Source organism: Clupea harengus, unplaced genomic scaffold, assembly GCF_900700415.2.
Source record: "Clupea harengus unplaced genomic scaffold, Ch_v2.0.2, whole genome shotgun sequence".
Classification (NCBI taxonomy): domain Eukaryota; kingdom Metazoa; phylum Chordata; class Actinopteri; order Clupeiformes; family Clupeidae; genus Clupea; species Clupea harengus.
This window is the reverse complement of record NW_024880169.1, coordinates 13,554-28,137: the sequence shown is the minus strand read 5'-3', so window position 1 is coordinate 28,137 and position 14,584 is coordinate 13,554. Positions and strand designations below refer to the sequence as shown.

Sequence of the window (14,584 nt, the reverse complement as noted above, 5' to 3'; positions counted from 1 at the left end):
CTTGATCTGCAGTCAAATGCTCTAACCACTGAGCTATCCCCCTGTAGCAGCTGTGTTTTCCCCCAAATAGATATTCCTTTTTGTTTGAAACTGAAACTCAAAGGCTGCGGAGCTTTCTGAAGAAAGCCTTTCTCTCCGCAAAATGCCCGTGCATTACGGAGTGGGGATGTAGCTCAGTGTAGAGCGCATGCTTTGCATGTATGAGGCCCCGGGATCGTTCCCCGGCATCTCCAAAAGGCGCTTGAAGACGTGCTCTTTTGTAAATTCCAAGGAAACTACCTCAGCTCGGCTTGCATTTCAGGAAGTAACAGGCATTTTGGTGATGGCTAAAGTGGTCTGGTCGAGTGAGTAGGGCAGAGAAAGCACTTGATTTCCATCAACTCGGCAGCTCTTCTTTGGAGGCCTTATCAGCTTTCATGCGGAAATACCTAGTCAGACTCAGACTCCATTCTTGAGTCATCGTCACGCGTTACCTCCTCGGAATGGGGTTGGATATTGCAGCTTGAAGTCAAAAGGCCATGTCAGAAGTGGGATTCGAACCCACGCCTCCATACGGAGACCAGAAATCCCTCTACTGAGGAAGGTACACCGCCTTGAGTCTGGCGCCTTAGACCCTCGGCCATCCTGACTTGAACGGGATGGCAAGAACAGCTCCAGCATGTTGGTCGGCAGATGGGGAAAGCTCTGAGTTGAATTGGTTTCCGGTTGAAGTACCCCTACCTGTGTTTGCCGTTTGTTCAATTGCGAACGATGGAACAAAGCGAAACTGACCGCTTGATTCGAAAAGTAGAGCTGGAGGCATTTAGCACACTGTTTGGGCATGAATGAAACAGCCTGTTTGCCAGAGTTTTGAAGGGGGACCAGGATTTGAACCTGGGACCTCTTGATCTGCAGTCAAATGCTCTACCACTGAGCTATACCCCCTGTAGCACCTGTGTTTTCCCCCAATAGATATCCTTTTGTTTGAAACTGAAACTCAAAGGCTGCCGAGCTTTCTGAAGAAAGCCCTTTCTCTCCGGACAAATGCCCGTGTCATTACGGAGTGGGGATGTAGCTCAGTGGTAGAGCGCATGCTTTGCATGTATGAGGCCCCGGGATAGTTCCCCGGCATCTCCAAAGGCGCTTGAAGACGTGCTCTTTTGTAAATTCCAAGGAAACTACCCTCAGCTCGGCTTGCATTTCCAGGAAGTAACAGGCATTTTGGTGATGGCTAAAGTGGTCTGGTCGCGTGAGTAGGGCAGAGAAGCGCACTTGATTTTCCATCAACTCGGCAGCTCTTCTTTGGAGGCCTTATCAGCTTTCATTGCGGAAAGATACCTAGTCAGACTCAGAACTCCATTTTGAGTCTATCGTCACGCGTTTACCTCCTCGGAATGGGGTTGGATATTGCAGCTGGAAGTCAAAAGGCCATGTCAGAAAGTGGGATTCGAAACCCACGCCTCCATACAGAGACCAGAAATTCCCTCTACTGAGGAAGGTACACCGCCTTGAGTCTGGCGCCCTTTAGACCGCTCGGCCATCCTGACTTGAACGGGTGGCAAGAACAGCTCCAGGCATGTTGGTCGGCAGATGGGGGGAAAGCTCTTGAGTTGAATTGGTTTCCGGTTGAAGTACCCTACCTGTGTTTGCCGTTTGTTCAATTGCGAACGATGGACAAAGCGAATCTGACCGCTTGATTCGAAAAGTAGAGCTGGAGGCATTTAGCACACTGTTTGGGCATGGAATGAAACAGCCTGTTTTGCCAGAGTTTTGAAGGGGGCACCAGGATTTGAACCTGGGACCTCTGATCTGCAGTCAAATGACTCTACCACTGAGCTATTACCCCTGTAGCAGCTGTGTTTTTCCCCCCAATAGATATCCCTTTTGTTTGAAACTGAAACTCAAAAGGCTGCAGAGCTTTCTGAAGGAAAGCCCTTTCTCTCCGGACAATGGCCCGTGCATTACGTAGTGGGGATGTATTCTCAGTGGTAGAGCGCATGCTTTGCATGTATGAGGCCCCGGGATCGTTCCCCGGCATCTCCAAAGGCGCTTGAAGACGTGCTCTTTTGTAAATTCCATGGAAACTACCCTCAGCTCGGCTTGCATTTCCAGGAAGTAACAGGCATTTTGGTGATGGCTAAAGTGGTCTGGTCGCGTGAGTAGGGCAGAGAACGCACTTGATTTTCCATCAACTCGGCAGCTCTTCTTTGGAGGCCTTATCAGCTTTCATGCGGAAAGATACCTAGTCAGACTCAGACTCCATTCTTGAGTCTATCGTCACGCGTTTACCTCCTCGGAATGGGGTTGGATATTGCAGCTTGAAGTCAAAAGGCCATGTCAGAAGTGGGATTCGAACCCACGCCTCCATACGGAGACCAGAAATCCCTCTACTGAGGAAGGTACCACCGCCTTGAGTCTGGCGCCTTAGACCGCTCGGCCATCCTGACTTGAACGGGATGGCAAGAACAGCTCCAAGCATGTGGTCGGCAGATGGGGGAAAGCTCTTGAGTTGAATTGGTTTCCGGTTGAAGTACCCTACCTGTGTTTGCCGTTTGTTCAATTGCGAACGATGGACAAAGCGAAACTGACCGCTTGATTCGAAAAGTAGAGCTGGAGGCATTTAGCACACTGTTTGGGCATGGAATGAAAACAGCCTGTTTGCCAGAGTTTGAAGGGGGCACCAGGATTTGAACCTGGGACCTCTTGATCTGCAGTCAAATGCTCTACCACTGAGCTATACCCCTGTAGCAGCTGTGTTTTCCCCCCAATAGATATTCCTTTTTGTTTGAAACTGAAACTCAAAGGCTGCGGAGCTTTCTGAAGAAAGCCCTTTCTCTCCGCAAAATGCCCGTGGCATTACGGAGTGGGGATGTAGCCTCAGTGTAGAGCGCATGCTTTGCATGTATGAGGCCCCGGGATCGTTCCCCGGCATCTCCAAAGGCGCTTGAAGACGTGCTCTTTTGTAAATTCCAAGGAAACTACCCTCAGCTCGGCTTGCATTTCCAGGAAGTAACAGGCATTTTTGGTGATGGGCTAAAGTGGTCTGGTGGAGTGAGTAGGGCAGAGAAAGCACTTGATTTTCCATCAACTCGGCAGCTCTTCTTTGGAGGCCTTATCAGCTTTCATGCGGAAAGATACCTAGTCAGACTCAGACTCCATTCTTGAGTCTATCGTCACGCGTTTACCTCCTCGGAATGGGGTTGGATATTGCAGCTTGAAGTCAAAAGGCCATGTCAGAAGTGGGATTCGAACCCACGCCTCCATACGGAGACCAGAAATCCCTCTACTGAGGAAGGTACACCGCCTTGAGTCTGGCGCCTTAGACCGCTCGGCCATCCTGACTTGAACGGGATGGCAAGAACAGCTCCAAGCATGTTGGTCGGCAGATGGGGGAAAGCTCTTGAGTTGAATTGGTTTCCGGTTGAAGTACCCTACCTGTGTTTGCCGTTTGTTCAATTGCGAACGATGGACAAAGCGAAACTGACCGCTTGATTCGAAAAGTAGAGCTGGAGGCATTTAGCACACTGTTTGGGCATGGAATGAAACAGCCTGTTTGCCAGAGTTTTGAAGGGGGCACCAGGATTTGAACCTGGGACCTCTTGATCTGCAGTCAAATGCTCTACCACTGAGCTATACCCCCTGTAGCACCTGTGTTTTCCCCCCAATAGATATCCCTTTTTGTTTGAAACTGAAACTCAAAGGCTGCCGAGCTTTCTGAAGAAAGCCCTTTCTCTCCGGACAATGCCCGTGTCATTACGGAGTGGGGATGTAGCTCAGTGGTAGAGCGCATGCTTTGCATGTATGAGGCCCCGGGATCGTTCCCCGGCATCTCCAAAGGCGCTTGAAGACGTGCTCTTTTGTAAATTCCAAGGAAACTACCCTCAGCTCGGCTTGCATTTCCAGGAAGTAACAGGCATTTTGGTGATGGCTAAAGTGGTCTGGTCGCGTGAGTAGGGCAGAGAACGCACTTGATTTTCCATCAACTCGGCAGCTCTTCTTTGGAGGCCTTATCAGCTTTCATGCGGAAAGATACCTAGTCAGACTCAGACTCCATTCTTGAGTCTATCGTCACGCGTTTACCTCCTCGGAATGGGGTTGGATATTGCAGCTGGAAGTCAAAAGGCCATGTCAGAAGTGGGATTCGAACCCACGCCTCCATACAGAGACCAGAAATCCCTCTACTGAGGAAGGTACACCGCCTTGAGTCTGGCGCCTTAGACCGCTCGGCCATCCTGACTTGAACGGGGTGGCAAGAACAGCTCCAGGCATGTTGGTCGGCAGATGGGGGAAAGCTCTTGAGTTGAATTGGTTTCCGGTTGAAGTACCCTACCTGTGTTTGCCGTTTGTTCAATTGCGAACGATGGACAAAGCGAATCTGACCGCTTGATTCGAAAAGTAGAGCTGGAGGCATTTAGCACACTGTTTGGGCATGGAATGAAACAGCCTGTTTGCCAGAGTTTTGAAGGGGGCACCAGGATTTGAACCTGGGACCTCTTGATCTGCAGTCAAATGCTCTACCACTGAGCTATACCCCCTGTAGCAGCTGTGTTTTCCCCCCAATAGATATCCCTTTTTGTTTGAAACTGAAACTCAAAGGCTGCAGAGCTTTCTGAAGAAAGCCCTTTCTCTCCGGACAATGCCCGTGGCATTACGTAGTGGGGATGTAGCTCAGTGGTAGAGCGCATGCTTTGCATGTATGAGGCCCCGGGATCGTTCCCCGGCATCTCCAAAGGCGCTTGAAGACGTGCTCTTTTGTAAATTCCATGGAAACTACCCTCAGCTCGGCTTGCATTTCCAGGAAGTAACAGGCATTTTGGTGATGGCTAAAGTGGTCTGGTCGCGTGAGTAGGGCAGAGAACGCACTTGATTTTCCATCAACTCGGCAGCTCTTCTTTGGAGGCCTTATCAGCTTTCATGCGGAAAGATACCTAGTCAGACTCAGACTCCATTCTTGAGTCTATCGTCACGCGTTTACCTCCTCGGAATGGGGTTGGATATTGCAGCTTGAAGTCAAAAGGCCATGTCAGAAGTGGGATTCGAACCCACGCCTCCATACGGAGACCAGAAATCCCTCTACTGAGGAAGGTACACCGCCTTGAGTCTGGCGCCTTAGACCGCTCGGCCATCCTGACTTGAACGGGATGGCAAGAACAGCTCCAAGCATGTTGGTCGGCAGATGGGGGAAAGCTCTTGAGTTGAATTGGTTTCCGGTTGAAGTACCCTACCTGTGTTTGCCGTTTGTTCAATTGCGAACGATGGACAAAGCGAAACTGACCGCTTGATTCGAAAAGTAGAGCTGGAGGCATTTAGCACACTGTTTGGGCATGGAATGAAACAGCCTGTTTGCCAGAGTTTTGAAGGGGGCACCAGGATTTGAACCTGGGACCTCTTGATCTGCAGTCAAATGCTCTACCACTGAGCTATACCCCCTGTAGCAGCTGTGTTTTCCCCCCAATAGATATTCCTTTTTGTTTGAAACTGAAACTCAAAGGCTGCGGAGCTTTCTGAAGAAAGCCCTTTCTCTCCGCAAAATGCCCGTGGCATTACGGAGTGGGGATGTAGCTCAGTGGTAGAGCGCATGCTTTGCATGTATGAGGCCCCGGGATCGTTCCCCGGCATCTCCAAAGGCGCTTGAAGACGTGCTCTTTTGTAAATTCCAAGGAAACTACCCTCAGCTCGGCTTGCATTTCCAGGAAGTAACAGGCATTTTGGTGATGGCTAAAGTGGTCTGGTCGAGTGAGTAGGGCAGAGAAAGCACTTGATTTTCCATCAACTCGGCAGCTCTTCTTTGGAGGCCTTATCAGCTTTCATGCGGAAAGATACCTAGTCAGACTCAGACTCCATTCTTGAGTCTATCGTCACGCGTTTACCTCCTCGGAATGGGGTTGGATATTGCAGCTTGAAGTCAAAAGGCCATGTCAGAAGTGGGATTCGAACCCACGCCTCCATACGGAGACCAGAAATCCCTCTACTGAGGAAGGTACACCGCCTTGAGTCTGGCGCCTTAGACCGCTCGGCCATCCTGACTTGAACGGGATGGCAAGAACAGCTCCAAGCATGTTGGTCGGCAGATGGGGGAAAGCTCTTGAGTTGAATTGGTTTCCGGTTGAAGTACCCTACCTGTGTTTGCCGTTTGTTCAATTGCGAACGATGGACAAAGCGAAACTGACCGCTTGATTCGAAAAGTAGAGCTGGAGGCATTTAGCACACTGTTTGGGCATGGAATGAAACAGCCTGTTTGCCAGAGTTTTGAAGGGGGCACCAGGATTTGAACCTGGGACCTCTTTATCTGCAGTCAAATGCTCTACCACTGAGCTATAACCCCTGTAGCAGCTGTGTTTTCCCCCCAATAGATATTCCTTTTTGTTTGAAACTGAAACTCAAAGGCTGCGGAGCTTTCTGAAGAAAGCCCTTTCTCTCCGCAAAATGCCCGTGGCATTACGGAGTGGGGATGTAGCTCAGTGGTAGAGCGCATGCTTTGCATGTATGAGGCCCCGGGATCGTTCACCGGCATCTCCAAAGGCGCTTAAAGACGTCCTCTTTTGTGAATTCCAAGGAAACTACCCTCAGCTCGGCTTGCATTTACAGGAAGTAACAGGCATTTTGGTGATGGCTAAAGTGGTCTGGTCGAGTGAGTAGGGCAGAGAACGCACTTGATTTTCCATCAACTCGGCAGCTCTTCTTTGGAGGCCTTATCAGCTTTCATGCGGAAAGATACCTAGTCAGACTCAGACTCCATTCTTGAGTCTATCGTCACGCGTTTACCTCCTCGGAATGGGGTTGGATATTGCAGCTTGAAGTCAAAAGGCCATGTCAGAAGTGGGATTCGAACCCACGCCTCCATACGGAGACCAGAAATCCCTCTACTGAGGAAGGTACACCGCCTTGAGTCTGGCGCCTTTACATTTACATTTACATTTAGTCATTTAGCAGACGCTTTTGTCCAAAGCGACGTACAAGGGAGAGAATATTCAAGCTACGAGCAATAGAACCTGGTGTAACAATAAATAAATACTACTTTACATTAGAAATATAACAAAATGAAATAAAAAGAAAGAAAGAGTGCAGAAGTGTAACTGCTGTAATTGCAAGTTACGCACTAGTCGAAGTGCCAGTTAGGACGGGAAGTGCTCTCTGAAGAGTTGGGTCTTCAAAAGCTTCTTAAAGGTAGAGAGGGACGCCCCTGCTCTGGTAGTGCTGGGCAGCTCATTCCACCAACGTGGAACTACAAATGAGAATAGTCTGGACTGCCGTGCTTGCACAGACGGCAGTGCCAAACGACGCTCACTAGAAGAGCGCAGCATCCTGGGTGTAACATTTGCCCTTACAAGAGCATTTAGGTAGATAGGAGCAGAACCATCAAGCACTCTGTAGGCAAGCATAAGTGACTTGAACTTAATGCGAGCAGCTACAGGCAGCCAGTGGAGGTCATTGAGTAGCGGGGTGACGTGTGCCCTCTTCGGTTGGTTGAACACCAGACGCGCCGCCGCGTTCTGGATCATTTGTAGTGGTTTCACCACGCAAGCCGGCAGGCCCGTTAGGAGGGCGTTGCAGTAATCAAGGCGTGAATTCACCAAGGTTTGCACCAGCAGCTGGGTGGCATACTGGGTTAGGTACGGCCTGATTTTGCGGATGTTGAATAGCGCAAAGCGGCAGGACCTAGAGACAGAGGCAATGTGGTCCGTGAAAGTCAGTTGGTCATCAATAATGACCCCGAGGTTTCTTGCTGTTTTGGATGGAACAAGAGACAAGGAGTCAATATTGATGCTGATGTTGTGGTGGATGGCCTGTTTGGCTGGAAAGACCATCAGTTCCGTTTTGGCCAGGTTCAGCTGAAGGTGGTGGTTTTTCATCCATGTGGATATATCAGCAAGACAGTCCGAGATCCGCGCCGAGACAGTGGTGTCCTCAGGAGGGAAAGACAGAAACAGTTGAGTATCATCGGCATAGCAATGATAGGAAAAACCATGCGAGCGGATGATAGGGCCCAGCGAAGTGGTGTAAATGGCAAAGAGAAGTGGTCCCATCACCGAGCCTTGGGGCACTCCTGTGGTAAGGTGGTGAGGTACAGACAGCTGACCTTGCCATGACACATTGAACGAGCGCCCAGTGAGGTACGATTCAAACCAGGAGTGAGCCTTGCCAGAAATGCCCATACTTGACAGTATGGACAGAAGGATGCGGTGGTTGACTGTATCAAACGCAGCTGATAAATCAAGCAGGACGAGAGCTGAGGATTGAGCTGCTGCTCTAGCTGTTTTCAAGGCCTCTGTCACAGACAACAGGGCTGTTTCGGTGGAGTGACCACTTTTGAATCCAGACTGGTTTGGATCGAGGAGATTGTTCCTTGCTAGGAACTCTGTGACCTGTTTGGAAGCTGCCCTCTCAATGGTTTTTGATAGGAGCGTGAGAAGTGAGACCGGTCGATAGTTTCCCACCTGAGTGGGATCGAGAGACGGCTTCTTGAGCAGCGGTGTTACCCGAGCCACTTTAAATGAAGAGGGGAATGTTCCAGAATTAAATGAAGCATTAATCACCTGTGTTATTGCCGGTAAGACGGCAGGCGATATGGCTTGAAGGATATTGGATGGGATGGGGTCCAGCGGGCATGTAGTTGGACGGCTACCTGTTAGGATTTTGGAGACCTCACTCTCGCTGAGAGGGGTGAAAGAAGGAAATGATGAGCCATTGACGGTTGCGCCCTTAGGGGGGGGGAGACAGTTGGTCGAACTGTTTCCCGATGGCTGCCACTTTCTCTGTGAAAAAGGAAGCAAAGTTATCAGCAGTGAGGTTAGTAGCTGGGGGAGGAGGAGGAGGGTAGAGCAGAGTTTTGAAGGTGGAGAATAGTTTCCGAGCGTCAGTTGCACCGTTGATCTTGTCGTTGAAAAAAGTCTTCTTAGCAGCAGTGATGCTGGATGAGAAGGAGGCCAGCAGTGTCTGGTAGCTTGCAAGATCGTCCAGTGCTGCAGATTTGTGCCACTTTCTCTCAGCCGCTCTGAGATTGGAGCGCTGCGTTCGGAGGGTATCACTCAGCCACGAATGAGACTGGGTAGAACGAGCAGGTCTGGTGGAAAGTGGACACAAAGTATCCAAGCATGAGCTCAGAGTGGAGCAGAGTGATTCTGTGGCATCATCGACACCTAGTGAGGAGAAAGTGGATAAAGGTGGAAGAGCAGAAGAAACCAGAGAGGAAAAGTGGGTGGGAGAGAGGTTGCGGAGGTTGCGCCGGAACGAGACCATCGGAGGGGGGACAGAGGGTTGCTCAATGAGCCGAACATCGAAGCGAATGAAGAAGTGGTCCGAGCGATGCAGAGGGGTTACCGTTAGGTTGTCCGTGGTGCAGTTCCGAGCAAGGATGAGGTCAAGCTCTTTTCCTGCTTTGTGAGTTGGAGGAGTGGGGACCTTGTTGTAGGTCGAACGAGTGAACCAGGGTCCGAAAGTCAGCTGAGTTGGGATTGTCTAGGTGGATGTTCATGTCGCCAAGGATGAGTGTTGGACACTCCTGGTCAGGGATGGATGACAGCAGGGTGTCCAGCTCATGGACGAAATCACCCTGTTGTCCTGGGGACGGTAGATAACAATCACATAAGTTTTAACAGGAGCAGTTACCATAATTGCATGATATTCAAAGGAGGCATACCTGTTTGAAGGCAGCAGTGGAGTGAATTTCCAGTTGTCTGAAATCAGCAGCCCCGTCCCACCTCCACGACCAGTTGGCCGGGGAGTATGGGAGAAGGCATAGTTGGTGGAGAGTGCTGCCGGGGTAGCATTGTTTTCAGGTGTGATCCATGTCTCCGTGAGAGCTAAGAGCCCTAGGGAGAGGTGGTTGGCATAACCTGAGATGAAATCAGCTTTCCTGACTGCAGACTGACAGTTCCACAGGCCAACAGAAAAGAGGTTACAGCCGAAGAGGTTTGTTGAAGTGAGCGGAGATTACCCAGGTTGCGCTGTCGTCTGCTGCGCTGTGATCTTTTTTGACAACCAGTGACAACAGAGATGCTACTGTGACACATGGCTATGGTAGAATCAAAATGAAAAGTTTACCTTGTTTGTGAGCTTGTTTCGGTGGACTTGTACAGGTAGACTTGCACGTCTTTACCAAAAAAGGTCTTCACACGAAAAGGGCTGAGCACGAGGGCTGACACTTCCGCTGACGCTTCAGCAACAGCCCTATGGAAGTAGCATGTTCACTGATTGCCCCCGGCTGAAGGCCCTCCCAGTTTCTGCCTTGCCAAAGTGACCTGATTGCTGTGGGAGTGTCTTTCAACTGCAACCCAGCAATTAGTAGCCTTTCTTGATTTGAGTGAAACCAACTGAAGCCAATGGTGGTGGCAAGTTGGAACAGTTTAGGGTTAGGTATATGTCATTGTTTAACGGCCCTCACCATGACCAGCATGGAGAGAGACCGAGGGAAATGCACTGGCCGTCGCTCGTCAAGCATTAAGCCATCAGTACTTTAGGTCCTCCTATTCAGGAATTTGCCTTCATGGGCTTCAAAAAGCTCCTCCCATTACAATGAATCAACTATGTTAGACCATTTCTAAGGTTAGGGTAAGAATTAGTTTTAAGGTCTAGGTTATGTTTATGAAATCCTCAATCAGGTTTCTGATGTTTTAACTCGTCCTTTAAGTTTAGGCATGAGCTCTAGGTGCATGTTAAAGTTTTAATACCTTTAACTACACAGTTCTACATTGCCCTTTCATGTGGTTTAATTTAGTAGTTAGGTTTAGTATACAAATTAAGGTTTTATTTGCATTTAAATGTTAGACCATTTCTTAGGTTAGGGTAAGAATTAGTTTTAAGGTCTAGGTTATGTTTATGAAATCCCCAATCAGGTTTCTGATGTTTTAACTCGTCCTTTAAGTTTAGGCATGAGCTCTAGGTGCATGTTAAAGTTTTAAGACCTTTAACTACACAGTTCTACATTGCCTTTCATGTGGTTTAATTTAGTAAGGACTGGTTTTTAAGGTAGGCTTTAGATTAAGCTTTGATATTGTAATTAGGTTAATGATGGCAGTATATTGCCTCAGGAAGTCCTAGGCCCACAAGTTCTCTGATAGCAAAGTAGTCTGTGGGAGAATTTTAAGACACATCTTCAGTAGTGCACCTCAGAATCACAGGATGTTTCTGGCCTTTAATCACTATACACCCTCCTCTGAGGCGGCCTCGCCAGAGGTTGTGCAGTCCTCAGCGTGTGTCCTATGTCCAATTAGTAGTAAGCATACCTCTAGGAAATCCAGCATGGTTTCCGAGGTGCTAAACATATTCAAACTATACTTGTTTTTGAGTTTTGCTAGTAGTTGTTAAGTAGGATTTAGCTATTATGAATACTAATAAAATGTAGATGCTAGTTAAGTTCTATTTATGAGTCTGCTAGCAGTTGCTAGCATGACTCAGATATTACTAGATACTAATTAAAGGTAAATGTTAGTTAAGTTCTGTTTATGAGTCTGCCAGCAGTTGCTAGCATGACTCAGCTATTACTAGATACTAATTAAAGGTCAATGTTAGTTAAGTTCTGTTTATGAGTCTGCCAGCAGTTGCTAGCATGACTCAGCTATTACTAGATACTAATTAAAGGTAAATGTTAGTTAAGTTCTGTTCATGAGTCTGCCAGCAGTTGCTAGCATGACTCAGCTATTACGAGATACTAATCAAATGTAAATGCTAGTTAAGATCTGGGTAGCTACAGTTGTGCTTATGCCTAGGGTTAGGGTTAGGGTTATGCCTAGGGTTATGCCTAGGGTTAGGGTTAGGGTTAGGGTTAGGGTTAGGTATATGTCTTTGTTTAACGGCCTTTACCATGACTAGCATGGTTAGGGACCGAGGGAAGTGCACTGGCCGTCGCTTGTCAAGCATTAAGCCATCAGAACTGTGGTTTGCCCTTTTTAGGCTTCAGTAGCTCTTCTCACAACAGGGAATCAACTTTGTTTGGAGTTAAAGTATAATCTTAGAGTCAGGCTCTTAAGTAAAGGTGTCCAATATGTTTCAGAGAGATCCTTTAGGTTAGGGTTAGAATTAGGAATAGGGTTCAGTTTTATTTTAAGGTATTGCCTAGGTTAGGGTTAGAATTAGTCTTGGGTCTAGGTTTTACTCCAGAAGGAACCCCCGGAGGGATATAGGGGTTAGGGATAAGTTTTAAACATGGTTTTTGTAAAAAAGAAGAAGAGTAGGCTTTAGATTAAGCTCTGATGTTGTAATTTGGTTTGTTATGGCAGTAATTTGCTTTAGGAAGTCCTAGGTCCACAAGTTCTTTGGTAGCAAAGTAGTCTGTGGGCGAATTTTAAGACACATCATCAGTAGTTCACCAAAGACTCATCGGGTGTTTCAGGCCTTTAATAACTAAACACCCTCCTCTGAGGCGGCCCCGCTGTAGGTAGATCAGTCCTCAGCGTGTGTCTTATGTCCAATTGTTGCTAAAGTTTTCCTCAGGAAAATCCATTATGGTTTCTGAGGAATCTCATGATGGTATGATGGCTTTTAGTTCTCTATGTTGTTGAGTTTGTTAATAGTTCATTTGTTAATAGTTCATTTTTTAGGAAGAGTTAGAGTTTAAATACCATTACCTCACAGTGGAAGGTTCCTTACATTGTTGAGTTTGTTAGCAGTTAAATGTTAATAAGAGTTAGAGTTTTAAAGACTATTGTTATACCGTGGAGGGTTACCTGTCTAACTGTTACTGTTACTCTGTTACGTTTTAAAGATTGGATAGAATTAAGTACTGATATTTTGTTGTCAATCCCAGGTAGGAGAGGAGCAAAGACTGGTAGAAAGAGATGACCAAGGGCCCCAGATCAATAGCAGTAAAGTGCTATCTCCCAAGGCCCCCAGAAGACCCAGATCAGTCACAACAGAGTGCTGTCTTAAGTCTCTCAGGGTAGTCAGGCTGGCCGCGCCAGAGTGCAGCCTCCTAGACTCTCCCGAGCATCTGACGATGACCAAGGGCCCCAGATCAATAGCAGCAAAGTGCTACCTCCCAAGGCCCCCAGAAGACCCAGATCAGTCACAACAGAGTGCTGTCTTAAGTCTCTCAGGGTAGTCAGGCTGGCCGCGCCAGAGCGCAGCCTCCTAGACTCTCCCGAGCATCCGATTGATGACTAAGGGCCCCAGATCAATAGCAGCAAAGTGCTACCTCCCAAGGCCCCCAGAAGACCCAGATCAGTCACAACAGAGTGCTGTCTTAAGTCTCTCAGGGTAGTCAGGCTGGCTGCGCCAGAGCGCAGTCTCCTAGACTCTCCCGAGCATCTGGTAGAAAGAGATGACCAAGGGCCCCAGGCCAGTAGCAGCAAAGCGCTACCTCCCAAGGTCCCCAGAAGACCCAGATCAGTCACAACAGAGTGCTGTCTTAAGTCTCTCAGGGTAGTCAGGCTGGCTGCGCCAAGGCGCAGCCTCCTAGACTCTCCCGAGCATCTAAGTACCATGTCTAAGTCAGATAGGATCACCAGGGATCCAGACTAGAGAGCGGGGTAAGCCATGGTCAGACCACAGCCTCCCAATGCTCTCCTGCTGACTCTGCCCTCCACTACAGTACTAATAAGATTGGATTTGTGAATCCAAAGTTAAATAGGTTAGATAAAGTTGAGTAGTGCTATCTATTGATTGGAGTAATAGTATTTGAGCTGAACTAATCACTAATGGGCGGTTTTAGATGGAAATAAGTACTGATAATTTGTTATCAATCCCAGGTAGGAGAGGAACAACGACTTGGTAGAAAGAGATGACCAGGGGCCCCAGACCAACAGCAGCAAAGTGCTATCTCCCAAGGCCCCCAGAAGACCCAGATCAGTCACAACAGAGTGCTGTCTTAAGTCTCTCAGGGTAGTCAGGCTGACCGCGCCAGAGCGTAGCCTCCTAGACTCTCCCGAGCATCTGGTAGAAAGAGATGACCAAGGGCCCCAGGCCAGCAGCAGCAAAGCGCTACCTCCCAAGACCCCCAGAAGACCCAGATCAGTCACAACAGAGCGCTGTCTTAAGTCTCTCAGGGTAGTCAGGTAGGCCGCGCCAGAGCGCAGCCTCCTGGACTCTCCCGAGCATCTAAATACCATGTCTAAGTCAGCTAGGATCACCAGGGATCCAGACCAGAGAGCGGGGTAGGCCATGGTCAGACCACAGCCTCCCAATGCTCTCCTGCTGACTCTGCCCTCCACTATGGTACTAATGAGATTGGATTAGCTATTCAAAAGGTTAGATAAAGTTGAGTAGTGCTATCTGAACTATTAGTATTCTAGCTAATCTAATCATTAAACGGCGGTGTTCTCCGTAGCGTACTCTTGATGTTGTCTTCATGTAGTGAAACTCTTCATGTAGTGCAAAGTGTGCTGGTGTGTGGGTGGTGCTAATCACCAGTAAAAGATTGGGCCCCATTTAAGGTCTGTTAGGCCCAGACCACCATCCCAGTGTGCGTTGTCCAAGTGGACACAGGTGGCTGGATACTTACCCCCTAGTCAGGATGGAATGAACCATCCCAGCTAGAGCCAGAGAAATGGTCTCATCTTGGGGCAAATCTCCATGTCAACTCCGGGTTGGAGAAGAGCGGAGACAGGTGGAAAGAGATGACTAGCATCTCTGCACCATGCCCAAGCCAGCCGGAACCAGGAGGGTTCCA

The 14,584-nt window shown here is 48.5% G+C and overlaps 17 non-coding genes across 17 annotated transcripts; 5 read left to right on the top strand and 12 right to left on the bottom strand.

Annotated features, from left to right (window-relative positions):
- Positions 1-519: 519 nt before the first annotated feature.
- On the bottom strand, positions 520-629 carry trnal-caa. Its single transcript has 2 exons — positions 593-629; positions 520-565 (listed from the first exon to the last, which is right to left on the bottom strand). It is a non-coding gene; the product is annotated as a tRNA-Leu (tRNA).
- Positions 630-852: 223 nt separating this feature from the next.
- Positions 853-924, bottom strand: trnac-gca. Its single transcript has one exon. It is a non-coding gene; the product is annotated as a tRNA-Cys (tRNA).
- Positions 925-1,044: 120 nt separating this feature from the next.
- trnaa-ugc lies at positions 1,045-1,116 on the top strand. Its single transcript has one exon. It is a non-coding gene; the product is annotated as a tRNA-Ala (tRNA).
- Positions 1,117-2,314: 1,198 nt separating this feature from the next.
- On the bottom strand, positions 2,315-2,426 carry trnal-caa. The gene is made up of 2 exons: positions 2,389-2,426; positions 2,315-2,360 (listed from the first exon to the last, which is right to left on the bottom strand). It is a non-coding gene; the product is annotated as a tRNA-Leu (tRNA).
- Positions 2,427-2,651: 225 nt separating this feature from the next.
- trnac-gca lies at positions 2,652-2,723 on the bottom strand. Its single transcript has one exon. It is a non-coding gene; the product is annotated as a tRNA-Cys (tRNA).
- Positions 2,724-3,210: 487 nt separating this feature from the next.
- Positions 3,211-3,321, bottom strand: trnal-caa. Its single transcript has 2 exons — positions 3,284-3,321; positions 3,211-3,256 (listed from the first exon to the last, which is right to left on the bottom strand). It is a non-coding gene; the product is annotated as a tRNA-Leu (tRNA).
- A 226-nt stretch (positions 3,322-3,547) lies between these two features.
- On the bottom strand, positions 3,548-3,619 carry trnac-gca. The gene has a single exon. It is a non-coding gene; the product is annotated as a tRNA-Cys (tRNA).
- A 122-nt stretch (positions 3,620-3,741) lies between these two features.
- On the top strand, positions 3,742-3,813 carry trnaa-ugc. The gene has a single exon. It is a non-coding gene; the product is annotated as a tRNA-Ala (tRNA).
- A 292-nt stretch (positions 3,814-4,105) lies between these two features.
- On the bottom strand, positions 4,106-4,216 carry trnal-caa. Its single transcript has 2 exons — positions 4,179-4,216; positions 4,106-4,151 (listed from the first exon to the last, which is right to left on the bottom strand). It is a non-coding gene; the product is annotated as a tRNA-Leu (tRNA).
- Positions 4,217-4,442: 226 nt separating this feature from the next.
- On the bottom strand, positions 4,443-4,514 carry trnac-gca. The gene has a single exon. It is a non-coding gene; the product is annotated as a tRNA-Cys (tRNA).
- A 122-nt stretch (positions 4,515-4,636) lies between these two features.
- trnaa-ugc lies at positions 4,637-4,708 on the top strand. Its single transcript has one exon. It is a non-coding gene; the product is annotated as a tRNA-Ala (tRNA).
- Positions 4,709-5,000: 292 nt separating this feature from the next.
- On the bottom strand, positions 5,001-5,111 carry trnal-caa. Its single transcript has 2 exons — positions 5,074-5,111; positions 5,001-5,046 (listed from the first exon to the last, which is right to left on the bottom strand). It is a non-coding gene; the product is annotated as a tRNA-Leu (tRNA).
- Positions 5,112-5,337: 226 nt separating this feature from the next.
- On the bottom strand, positions 5,338-5,409 carry trnac-gca. Its single transcript has one exon. It is a non-coding gene; the product is annotated as a tRNA-Cys (tRNA).
- A 122-nt stretch (positions 5,410-5,531) lies between these two features.
- On the top strand, positions 5,532-5,603 carry trnaa-ugc. Its single transcript has one exon. It is a non-coding gene; the product is annotated as a tRNA-Ala (tRNA).
- A 292-nt stretch (positions 5,604-5,895) lies between these two features.
- On the bottom strand, positions 5,896-6,006 carry trnal-caa. The gene is made up of 2 exons: positions 5,969-6,006; positions 5,896-5,941 (listed from the first exon to the last, which is right to left on the bottom strand). It is a non-coding gene; the product is annotated as a tRNA-Leu (tRNA).
- A 226-nt stretch (positions 6,007-6,232) lies between these two features.
- On the bottom strand, positions 6,233-6,304 carry trnac-gca. Its single transcript has one exon. It is a non-coding gene; the product is annotated as a tRNA-Cys (tRNA).
- Positions 6,305-6,426: 122 nt separating this feature from the next.
- Positions 6,427-6,498, top strand: trnaa-ugc. The gene has a single exon. It is a non-coding gene; the product is annotated as a tRNA-Ala (tRNA).
- Positions 6,499-14,584: the final 8,086 nt, after the last annotated feature.